General features: G+C 38.7%; 1 non-coding gene across 1 annotated transcript; it reads left to right on the top strand.

Moving 5' to 3' along the window:
• Positions 1-4,471: 4,471 nt before the first annotated feature.
• LOC130953334 (small nucleolar RNA R71) lies at positions 4,472-4,575 on the top strand. The gene has a single exon (XR_009075504.1). It is a non-coding gene; the product is annotated as a small nucleolar RNA R71 (small nucleolar RNA).
• The last annotated feature ends 7,333 nt before the right edge of the window (positions 4,576-11,908 follow it).

The following is an 11,908-nucleotide window of genomic DNA, read 5'->3' as shown; positions in this document are numbered from 1 at the left end:
GCACATGGTTAGGGACAGCTTTGATTTAGCCGCTTAGGCCTGGATTTTATTTCCTTGGGCCCTCCTATCCATTGATGCTCAAAGCCTTGGATCCTTTTTACCCTTGCCTTTTGGTTTTAAGGGCTATTGGATTTTTCTGCTTGCTTTTTCTTTTTCTATTATTTTTTTCGCAAGCCTTTGCTTTTTCACTGCTTTTTCTTGCTTCAAGAATCAATTTCATTGATTTTTCAGATCATCAATAACATTTCTCTTTGTTCATCATTCTTTCAAGAGCCAACAGTTTTAACATTCATAAACAACAAGATCAAAAATATGCACTTGTTCAAGCATTCATTCAGAAAACAAAAAGTATTGTCACCACATCAATATAATTAAATTAAATTCAAGGACAATTTTCGAAATTTATGTACTTCTTGTTCTTTTGAATTAAAAACATTTTTCATTTAAGAAAGGTGAAGGATTAATGGAATTATTCATAACTTTAAGACATAGTTACTAAACACTAATCATCATGAAGTACAGACACAAAACATAAATGAACACAACATAAAAAAACAAAAAGCAGAAAGAAATAAGAACAAGGAATGAATCCACCTTAGTGGTGTCTTCTTCTTGAAGGACCAACAATGTCCTTAAGCTCTTCTATGTCCCTTCCTTGCCTTTGTTGCTCCTCCCTCATTGCTCTTTGATCTTCTCTTATTTCATGAAGAATGATGGAGTGCTCATGATGTTCCACCCTTAATTGTTCCACATTGTAGCTCAAATCTTCTAAGGAAGTGTTGAGTTATTCCCAATAGTTGTTGGGAGGAAAGTGCATCCCTTGAGGCATCCCAGGGATTTCTTGATGATGAGCTTCCTCATGCATCTCTTGAGATCCGTGGAGGGTCTCTCTTGCTTGCTCCATCCTCTTCTTGGTGATGGGCTTATCCTCTTCAATGGGGATGTCTCCTTCTATGATAACTCCAGCTGAGTAACATAGATGGCAAATAAAGTGAGGAAAAGCTAGCCTTGCCATGGTGGAGGGCTTTTCGGCTATTTTGTAAATTTCATTAGAGATGACTTCATGAACTTCTACTTCCTCTCCAATCATGATGCTATGAATCATGATGGCCCGATCCACAGTAACTTCATATCGGTTGCTAGTGGGAATAATGGAGCGTTGAATGAACTCCAACCATCCTCTAGCCACAGGCTTGAGGTCCAGTCTTCTTAGTTGAACTGGCTTGCCTTTGGAGTCTCTTTTCCATTGAGCTCCTTCCACACATATGTCCATTAGGACTTGGTTCAACCTTTGATTAAAGTTGACCCTTCTAGTGTAGGGGTGTACATCTCCTTGCATCATGGGCAAGTGGAATGCCAACCTCACATTTTTCGGACTAAAATCTAAGTAATTCCCCGGAACCATTGTGAGATAATTCTTTGGACTCGGGTTCATACTTTGATCATGGTTCCTAGTGATCCATGCATTGGCATAGAACTCTTGAACCATTAAGATTCTGACTTGTTGCATGGGGTTGGTTAGGAATTCCCAACCTCTTCTTCGGATCTCCGGATACTCATTTTTCTTGAGCTTGAAAGGGACCTCAGGGATCACCTTCTTCTTTGCCACAACATCATAGAAGTGGTCTTGATGGCTTTTGGAGATGAATATTTCCATCTCCCATGACTCGGAGGTGGAAGCTTTTGTCTTCCCTTTTCCTTTTCTAGAGGATTCTCCGGCCTTAGGTGCCATTGATGGTAATGGAAAAACAAAAATCTTATGCTTTTACCACACTAAACTTAAAATATTGCTCTCCCTCGAGCAAGAGAAGAAAGAAGAGAAGAAGAAGAAGAAGAAAATATGGAGGAGAGCGGGAGATGGTGTTTCGGCCAAGGTGTAGAAGAGGGGGTTTGTGTTGTGTGAAAATGAAGTAGAATGGAAGGGTATATATAGGGAAGGGAGAGGGTGTAGTTTCGGTCATTTAGGGTGGGATTGGGTGGGAAAGTGGTTTTGAATTTTGAAGGTAGGTGGGGTTTATGGGGAAGAGTGGATGGATGTAAGTGGTGAAGGGGGTAATTGGGAAGAGAGATTGAAGTTGTTGGGAAGTGTGATATGGGGAAGAGTGTTATAGGATTAGGAGGTAAGGTGGGAATATGTTAGGTGGGGATCCTGTGGGGTCCACAGATTCAAAGATGATCCTGTGGGGTCCACAGATCTTGAGGTGATCCCGTGGGGTCCACAGATCCTGAGGTGTCAAGGAATTACATCCCTGCACCAAATAGGCATGCAAAATGCCTTTGCATACCATTCTGGTGTTTAAACGCCGAGGTGATGCACGTTCTGGGCGTTCAACGCCCATGTGTAGCATGTTCTGGGCGTTCAACACCCATGTGTAGCATGTTTCTGGCGTTGGACGCCAGTTCCATGCTTGTTACTGGCGTTCAGTGCCAGCTTTTCTCAAGGCACATTCCTGGCGTTCAAACGCCAGAATGTTGCTTGTTTCTAGCGTTCAGCGCCAGATTCATGCTCTGTTCTGGCGTTGAACGCCAGCCAGATGCTCCTTACTGCCGTTGAACGCCAGTCTGTCCTCCCTCCAAGATGTGATTTTTCTTCTGCTGTTTTTGATTCTGTTTTTAATTTTTATATTTTTTTTTCGTGACTCCACATGATCATGTACCTAATAAAACATAAAATAACAATAAAATAAAATAAAATAGAAATTAGATAAATAAAATTGGGTTGCCTCCCAACAAGCGCTCTTTTAATGTCATTAGCTTGACAGTGGGCTCTCATGGAGCCTCACAGGTGATCAGGTCAATATTGTATAGCCCCAACACCAAACTTAGAGTTTGGATATGGGGTCTTAACACCAAACTTAGTGTTTGGTTGTGGCCTCCCAACACCAAACTTAGAGTTTGACTGTGGGGGCTCTTCTTGACTCTGAACTGAGAGAAGCTTTTCATGTTTACTCTCTTTTGTCACAGAGGGATGGCCATGTGCCTTAATCACAAGGTAGTCCCCATTCAATTGAAGGACTAATTCACCTCTGTTGACATCTATCACAGCTCCTGCTGTGGCTAGGAAAGGTCTTCCAAGGATGATGCACTCATCTTCTTCCTTCCCAGTGTCTAAGATTATGAAATCAGCAGGGATGTAAAGGCCTTCAACCTTTACTAACATGTCCTCTACTATTCCATAAGCTTGTCTTAATGACTTGTCTGCCAATTGTAATGAGAACAAGGCAGGTTGTACCTCAATGATCCCCAGCTTCTCCATTACAGAGAGTGGCATAAGATTTATCCCTGACCCCATATCACATAGAGCTTTTTCAAAGGTCATGGTGCCTATGGTACAAGGTATTAAAAACTTGCCAGGATCTTGTCTCTTTTGAGGTAAAATTTGCTGAATCCAGGTATCTAGTTCATTAATGAGCAAGGGAGGTTCACTTTCCCAAGTCTTATTACCAAACAACTTGGCATTTAGCTTCATGATAGCTCCTAAATATTGAGCAACTTGCTCTCCAGTCACATCTTCATCCTCCTCAGAGGAAGGATAGTCTTCAGAGCTCATGAATGGCAGAAGGAGATTTAATGGAATCTCTATGGTCTCTATATGAGCCTCAAATTCCTTTGGATCCTTAATAGGAAACTCCTTCTTGCTTGAGAGACGTCCCAGGAGGTCTTCCTCACTAGGATTTTTGTCCTTCTCCTCCCTTGTGCATTCGGCCATATTGATCACATCAATGGCCTTGCACTCTCCTTTTGGATTCTCTTCTGTATTGCTTGGGAGAATGCTGGGAGGAGCTTTAATGACTTTCTTACTCAGCTGGCCCACTTGTGCCTCCAGATTTTTGATGAAGGATCTTATTTCACTCATGAAACTGAAAGTGGCTTTTGACAGATCAGAAACTAGATTAGCTAAATCAGAAGTGTTTTGTTCAGAATTCTCTGTCTGTTGCTGAGAATATGATGGAAAAGGCTTGCTATTGCTTAGCCTATTGCGTCTACCATTGTTAAAACCTTGTTGAGGCTTTTGTTGATCCTTCCATGAGAAATTTGGATGATTTCTCCATGATGAATTATAGGTGTTTCCATAAAGTTCACCCATGTAATTAACCTCTGCCATTGCAGGGTTCTCAGGATCATAAGCTTCTTCAGAAGCTGCCTCTTTAGTACTGTTGGATGCATTTTGCCATCCATTCAGACTTGAGAGATCATGTTGACTTGCTGAGTCAACACTTTGTTCTGAGCCAATATGGTATTCAGAGCATCAATTTCAAGAACTCCCTTCCTCTGAGGTGTCCCATTATTCACGGAATTCCTCTCAGAAGTGTACATGAATTGGTTATTTACAACCATGTCAATGAGTTCTTGAGCTTCTGCAGGTATTTTCTTTAGGTGGATGGATCCACCTGCAGAATGGTCCAATGACATTTTTGAAAACTCAGATAGACCATAATAGAATATATCTAATATGGTCCATTCTGAAAATATGTCAGATGGACACCTTTTGGTCAACTGTTTGTATCTTTCCCAAGCTTCATAGAGGGATTCACCATCTTTTTGTTTGAAGGTCTGAACATCCACTCTAAGCTTGCTCAGCTTTTGAGGAGGAAAGAATTTATCCAAGAAGGCCGTGACCAGCTTCTCCCAGGAGTCCAGGCTATCCTTAGGTTGTGAATCCAACCATATTCTAGCTTTGTCTCTTACAGCAAAAGGGAAAAGCATGAGCCTGTAGACTTCAGGATCTACTCCATTCGTCTTAACAGTCTCACAGATCTGCAAGAACTCAGTTAAAAACTGATAAGGATCTTCAGATGGAAGTCCATAGAACTTGCAGTTTTGTTGCATTAAGGCAACTAGCTGAGGTTTCAGCTCAAAATTGTTTGCTCCAATGGCAGGAATGGAGATGCTTCTTCCATCAAATTTGGACGTGGGTTTGGTAAAGTCACCAAGCATCCTTCTTGCATTATCATTATTGGGTTCGGCTGCCATCTCCTTCTCTTGTTCGAAAATTTCTGAAAGATTACTTCTGGATTGTTGTAATTTAGCTTCTCTTAGTTTCCTCTTCAAAGTCCTTTCAGGTTCAGGATCAGCTTCAACAAGAGTGCTTTTGTCCTTGTTCCTGCTCATATGAAAGAGAAGAAAACAAGAAAAGAAAGAGGAATCCTCTATGTCACAGTATAGAGATTCCTTTATGTTAGTAGAAAAAAAAAGGGAGAAGAGTGAAGAAGAGTGGGTTCGGATATTTAGATGAAGAGAGGTGAAGAGAAGTGTTAGTAAATAAATAATTAAATAGAATAAGAGAGAAGAGATAGAAAATTCGAAAATAATTTTAAAAAGGGGTTAGTAATTTTCGAAAATTAGAGATAAGTTAAGATTAAAATTATAAAACAAAAAGAGTTTTTGAAAAAGAGATGAGATATTTTTGAAAATTAGAGAGGGAAAAGTAGTTAGGTGGTTTTGAAAAAGATAAGAAACAAACACAAAGTCAAAGAGTTAGTTGAAAAAGATATTAAAATCAAATTTGAAAAGATAAGAAGATAAGAAGTTAGATAAGATATTTTGAAATCAAATTTTGAAAAAGATAAAATTATTGAAAAAGATAAGATAAAAGATAAAAAGATTTAATTCAAAAATTTAAAATTACTTACTTCACTAACAAGAAACTACAAGATAAGATTCTAGAACTTAAAGATTGAACCTTTCTTAACAAGAAAGTAACAAACTTCAAATTTTTAAATCAATCACATTAATTGTTAGTGAGTTTTCGAAAATTTGATATAAAGATAAGAAAAAGATTTTGAAAATATTTTGAAAAAAGATTTTTTTTTTTTTGAATTTTTCGAAAAAAAAGGAAAAATTGAAAAAGATATGATTTTTTGAAAAAGATTTTGAAAAGATAAGATTTTTAAAATTTGAAAAATTGACTTGACTTGTAAAAAACAACTAATTTTGAAAATTTTTGACTAAGTCAACTCAAATTTTCGAAAATTATGAGAAAAATAAGGAAAAGATATTTTTTATTTTTGAATTTTTAATGATGAGAGAGAAAAACACAAATATGACCCAAAACATGAAAATTTTGGATCAAAACACTTAATGCATGCAAGAACACTATGAATGTCAAGATGAACACCAAGAACACTTTGAAGATCATGATGGACATCAAGAACATATTTTTGAAAAATTTTTTATGCAAAGAAAACATGCAAGACACCAAACTTAGAAATCTTTAATGCATGGACTCTAACCAACAAAAAATGCATATGAAAAACAACAAACAACACAAAATAAGAAAACATCAAGATCAAACAAGAAGACTTGTCAAGAACAACTTGAAGATCATAAAGAACACCATGAATATATGAATTTTCGAAAAATACAAGAAAAAATTTTTAAAGCATGCAATTGACACCAAACTTAAAAATTGACTCAAAACTCAAACAAGAAACACAAAATATTTTTTTGAATTTTTTTATGCTTTTATAATTTTTTTGTATTTTTATTATTTTTTTTCGAAAGTATTTTTGGAAAAAAACGAAAAAGAAAAGAAAATTTTGAAAAAGATTTTTTGAAAGATTTTGAAAAGAAAATTACCTAATCTGAGCAACAAGATGAACCGTCAGTTGTTCATACTCGAACAATCCCCGGCAACGGCGCCAAAAACTTGGTGGACGAAATTGTGATTCATTCTCTTTGTATTTGCATGAGATTTATTTAGTGGCTTTTTGCTATGTGTGGACACAACTCCGTTCAACTTAACCAGCAAGTGTACTGGGTCATCCAAGTAATACCTTACGTGAGTAAGGGTCGATCCCACAGAGATTGTTGGTATGAAGCAAGCTATGGTCACCTTGTAAATCTCAGTTAGGCAGATTAAATGGTTTATGATAAGTTCGAAAATAAATAATAAACAGAAAATAAAATAGTAAATAGTTACTCATATAATTCTATGGTGGGAATTTCAGATAGGTATATGTAGATGCTGTGCTCCTCTCGAATCTCTACTTTCTTATTACATTCATCCAATCCTTCTTACTCCTTTCCATGGCAAGCTGTATGTAGGGCATCACCGTTGTCAATGGCTACATCCCATCCTCTTAGTGAAGATGGTCCTATGCTCTGTCACAGCACGGCTAATCATCTGTCGGTTCTCAATCAGGTTGGAATAGAATCCCTTGATTCTTTTGCGTCTGTTACTAACGCCCAGCCTTCAGGAGTTTGAAGCTCGTCACAGTCATTCAATCCCAGAATCCTACTCGGAATACCACAGACAAGGTTAGACTTTCTGGATTCCCGGAATCCTACTCGGAATACCACAGACAAGGTTAGACTTTTCGGATTCCCATGAATGCCGCCATCTATCTAGCTTATACCACGAAGATTCTGTTAGGGAATCTAAGAGATATGCACCCAGCCTAAGGTAGAACGGAAGTGGTTGTCAGTCACGCGCGTTCATAGGTGAGAATGATGATGAGTGTCATGGATCATCACATTCATCAAGTTGAAGTGTAACGTATATCTTGGAATAAGAATAAGGAGAATTGAATAGAAAATAATAGTAATTGTATTGAAACTTGAGGTACAGCAGAGCTCCACACCCTTAATCTATAGTGTGTAGAAACTCCACCGTTGAAAATACATAAGTGAAAGGTTCAGGCATGGCCGAATGGCCAGCCCCCAAAACGTGATCAATAGTCTCCTAAGATGAAGAATTAAACAAAACTGAGACCAAAGATGTAACGTGGTCAAAAGACAACTAATATACTAGTAAAAAGTTCTATTTATAATAAATTAGCTACTAAGGTTTACAGAAGTAAGTAATTGATGCATAAATCCACTTCCGGGGCCCACTTGGTGTATGTTTGGGCTGAGCTTGATCTATCCACGAGCTGAGGCTTCTATTGGAGTTGAACGCCAAGTTGTAACGTGTTTTGGGCGTTCAACTCCGGGTCGTGACATGTTTCTGGCGTTTTACTCCAGACAGCAACATGGAACTGGCGTTGAGCGCCAGTTTACGTCATCAATTCCCGAATAAAGTATGGACTATTATGTATTGCTAGAAAGCTCTGGATGTCTACTTTCCAACGCCGTTAAGAGCGCGCCATTTGAAGTTCTGTAGCTCCAGAAAATCAATTTCGAGTGTAGGGAGGTCAGATTCCAACAGCATCACCAGTCCTTTGTCAGCCTCCTATCAGAGTTTTGCTCAAGTCCCTCAATTTCAGCCAGAAATTACCTGAAATCACAGAAAAACACACAAACTCATAGTAAAGTCCAGAAATTTGAATTTAACATAAAAACTAATGAAAACATCCCTAAAAGTAGCTTGAACTTACTAAAAACTACCTAAAAACAATGCCAAAAAGCGTATAAATTATCCGCTCATCACACCTCAAATTGAAGTGTGAAACCTCATTGAATCTCGCATACCAGCTCTGAGTGCTAGTCATTTCCCTTGTATTGGGCGGTAATGGCCTTGGGATAGGTGTTTCCAGTGGTTTTGCAAGCTCTACTCCCTTGTGGTCTTTTGTGAATTCCTTCACTTCTTTGCAAACTTCTTCAATTTCAACCATGTCTTGATCAAAATCTTTGATATCTTCCTCATCACTTGAGTCATAATTGGGAGGTTGAGAAAAGTCTACCTCTGCATTATCTTCGTATTCACTTGGGGAAGATTCTTCTATCTCAAAGAATTCACTTGCGGATGCAAGTTCATTACTAAGAGAACTTGACTTGTGATTATCATCATCAAGGAAACTTGTGTCTTGGGTTATTCCGTCCAGTTCTTTATAAGATAGCTGCTTTGGGGGTTGTGCACTATCCTCCTTAGCATCAATTGTAACGTCCTTGACGGAATTCTCCGCAACTCTGGATTCCCATGGAGGTTCAGCGTCTCCTAAGTCTTTAATCAACTCTTCTTCTTCTACAATGACAGCTTCCTCCAATTGTTCCAGAACAAGGTCATGCTCCTTACTGTCTACTGGAGTTTCTAGTCTCTCCTTCATGCTACGTTCTTCATTAGATTCTCCACATGAAGTCATGGGGATTCCTTGAGTGTCCAAACGTCTAAAAGATAATTGATTTATTGCTTGCTCCAGTTGATGAAGGGTTGCATGAAATTGATCTACTGATTCTTCGAAGCGAGCCCGTGATTCTTGGGTCGATGAATATGGACATGGTGCATACGAAAGTGGTGGTTCTTGGGAGTAATTGGATTGGCATTGGGGTGAATAAGGATCATACGGTGGTGAATGGAGAAAGGAAGCTTGTGAGTGTGGTGGTTCAAAGCTATGTTGAGAGGATGGTTCATAAGCATAGGGTGGGGCTTGTTTGTAATTACGAGGGGGTCCACCATATCTATCATCCTAGTATGCATTGTAGAATGGTCTTCGTCCATGATATCTTGGAATGTGTTGTTGCCTAAAGGGTTGATCATATCCTCTTGGCTCCATCCATCTTTGATTGCTTAGGCCTTGATGCATATTCCTGTTATAGCTCCCATTCCTTTCAACAAAATTAGAACCAAACTCAAAGCGAGGGGGGTGAGAACTCATGGTAGTTGTTAGAATTAAGAAGGGAAAACAAAAACAAATAAACAGGTAAAAAGAAAAAATATTTACAAGAACCAATAATAAGGCACACATTTTCAATTCCCCGGCAACGGCACCATTTTGACGATCGGATTTCCTCTCGGTAAAGAAATTCACAAATATAATCGCGTTGTAAGTACAACTTCTAAACCAACAGAAAATCCTTTCGTACAAATGTTTGGTTGTCACAAGTAACAAACCCAATAAAAATAATTAACTGAAGTATTCAAACCTCGGGTTGTCTTCTCAAGGAATTGTAGGGAAGTATGATTTATTATTGGTTATGAAAAATAGTATTTTTGGGTTTTGAAAGGTTTGAATAAGAAAAATAGATTGCAGGGAATTAAATCAATTAGCAAAGAAAAACTCTTGGCAAAGTATGAAAATTAGAAGTCCTATCCTAGTTATCCTTATCAATGATGATGAGAATTATATTTTTTTCTCCCACTAAGTCAACCCCTAACTATGAAGGTAAGTCAAGTGGATAAATCAATTTAACACCTAAAGTCCTAGTCAACTCCTAAGGAAAGACTAGAGTTATAGGAATATAAATCAATCAGCAAAGATAACAATTATCAATCACGATGAGTTTCATAACTCAAGAGTCACCAATTAATCAACTAGAACCAAGAATATAAGAAACTAAATAAAAGTCATATGTCTGAAATACCTCAAATATTAATAAAAGAAATCAAATCCAACATGGAAAAGTTCATAAGTCAAATTGGGAAAATAAAAAGAACATTGAACTTGGAAATTGAGAAGAAGAAATCCTAAATCTTTTAAGAGGAATCCTAATCCTAAATCCTAAGAGAGAGGAGAGAACATTTCTCTCTCTAAAAACTACATCTAAATCCTAAAACTATGTATGAATGTATGTTGTATCTAGTATATCGATGAATGGATGGATTCCCCAATTTATAGCCTTTAATCTGTGTTCTCTGGGCTTGGATCTGGACCAAAAAGGGTCTAGCAGTTGCTGGGGCCGACTTCTGTAATTTTTGCAAATCACGTACATCACGCGTCTGCGTGGGTCACGCGGTCGCGTCATCTAGAGTTTTGCTCTTCCACGCGGTCGCGTCAGTCACGCATCCGCGTCATCTGTGTTTCGCATGGGTGGTGCACGAAATTGCAATCACACTTTTGCAATCCCGCACAACTAACCAGCAAGTGCACTGGGTCGTCCAAGTAATACCTTACGTGAGTAAGGGTCGATCCCACGGAGATTGTCGGCTTGAAGCAAGCTATGGTTATCTTGTAAATCTTAGTCAGGATATCAAAGATTATCAGGGTTGATTGTGAAAAGTAAAAGAACATGAAATAAGTACTTGTTTTGCAGTAATGGGGAACAGGTTGAGGTTTTGGAGATGCTCCATCTTCTGAATCTCTGCTTTCCTACTGTCTTCTTCATCAAACACGCAAGGCTCCTTCCATGGCAAGCTGTATGTAGGGTTTCACCGTTGTCAATGGCTACCTCCCATCCTCTCAGTGGAAATGTTCAACGCACCCTGTCACGGCACGGCTATCCATCTGTCGGTTCTCAATCAGGCCGGAATAGAATCCAATGATTCTTTTGCGTCTGTCACTAACGCCCCGCCCTCAGGAGTTTGAAGCTTGTCACAGTCATTCAATCATTGAATCCTACTCAGAATACCACAGACAAGGTTTAGACCTTCTGGATTCTCTTGAATGCCGTCATCAATGTCAAAAGTATGGACTATTATATGATGAGTGTCACGGGTCATCACATTCATCCGGGTTAAGAACAAGTGATATCTTAGAACGGAAGCAAGCATGATTGAATAAGAAACAGTAGTAATTGCATTAATCCATCAAGACACAGCAGAGCTCCTCACCCCCAACCATGGGGTTTAGAGACTCATGTTGTAAGAAGTACACAAAGAAACGTGTAAAATGTCATAAGGTACAGATACAATGTCAAAAGATCCTATTAATAGTGAACTAGTAACCTAAGGTTTACAGAAATGAGTAAATGATGTAAAAATCCACTTCCGGGTCCACTTAGCGTGTGCTTGGGCTGAGCATTGAAGCTTTCATGTGTAGAGACCTTTTCTGGAGTTAAACGCCAGCTTTCATGCCAGTTTGGGCCATCAAATCTCGGGCAAAGTATGGACTATTATACATTGCTGGAAAGCCCAGGATGTCTACTTTCCAATGCCGTTGAGAGCGCGCCAATTGGGTTTCTGTAGTTCCAGAAAATCCACTTCGAGTGCAGGGAGGTCAGAATCCAACAGCATCTGCAGTCCTTTTCAGTCTCTGAATCAGATTTTTGCTCAGGACCCTCAATTTCAGCCAGAAAATACCTGAAATCACAG

This window comes from Arachis stenosperma, chromosome 9, assembly GCF_014773155.1.
Source record: "Arachis stenosperma cultivar V10309 chromosome 9, arast.V10309.gnm1.PFL2, whole genome shotgun sequence".
NCBI classification, from domain to species: domain Eukaryota; kingdom Viridiplantae; phylum Streptophyta; class Magnoliopsida; order Fabales; family Fabaceae; genus Arachis; species Arachis stenosperma.
This window is presented reverse-complemented; position numbering and strand designations above follow the sequence as displayed.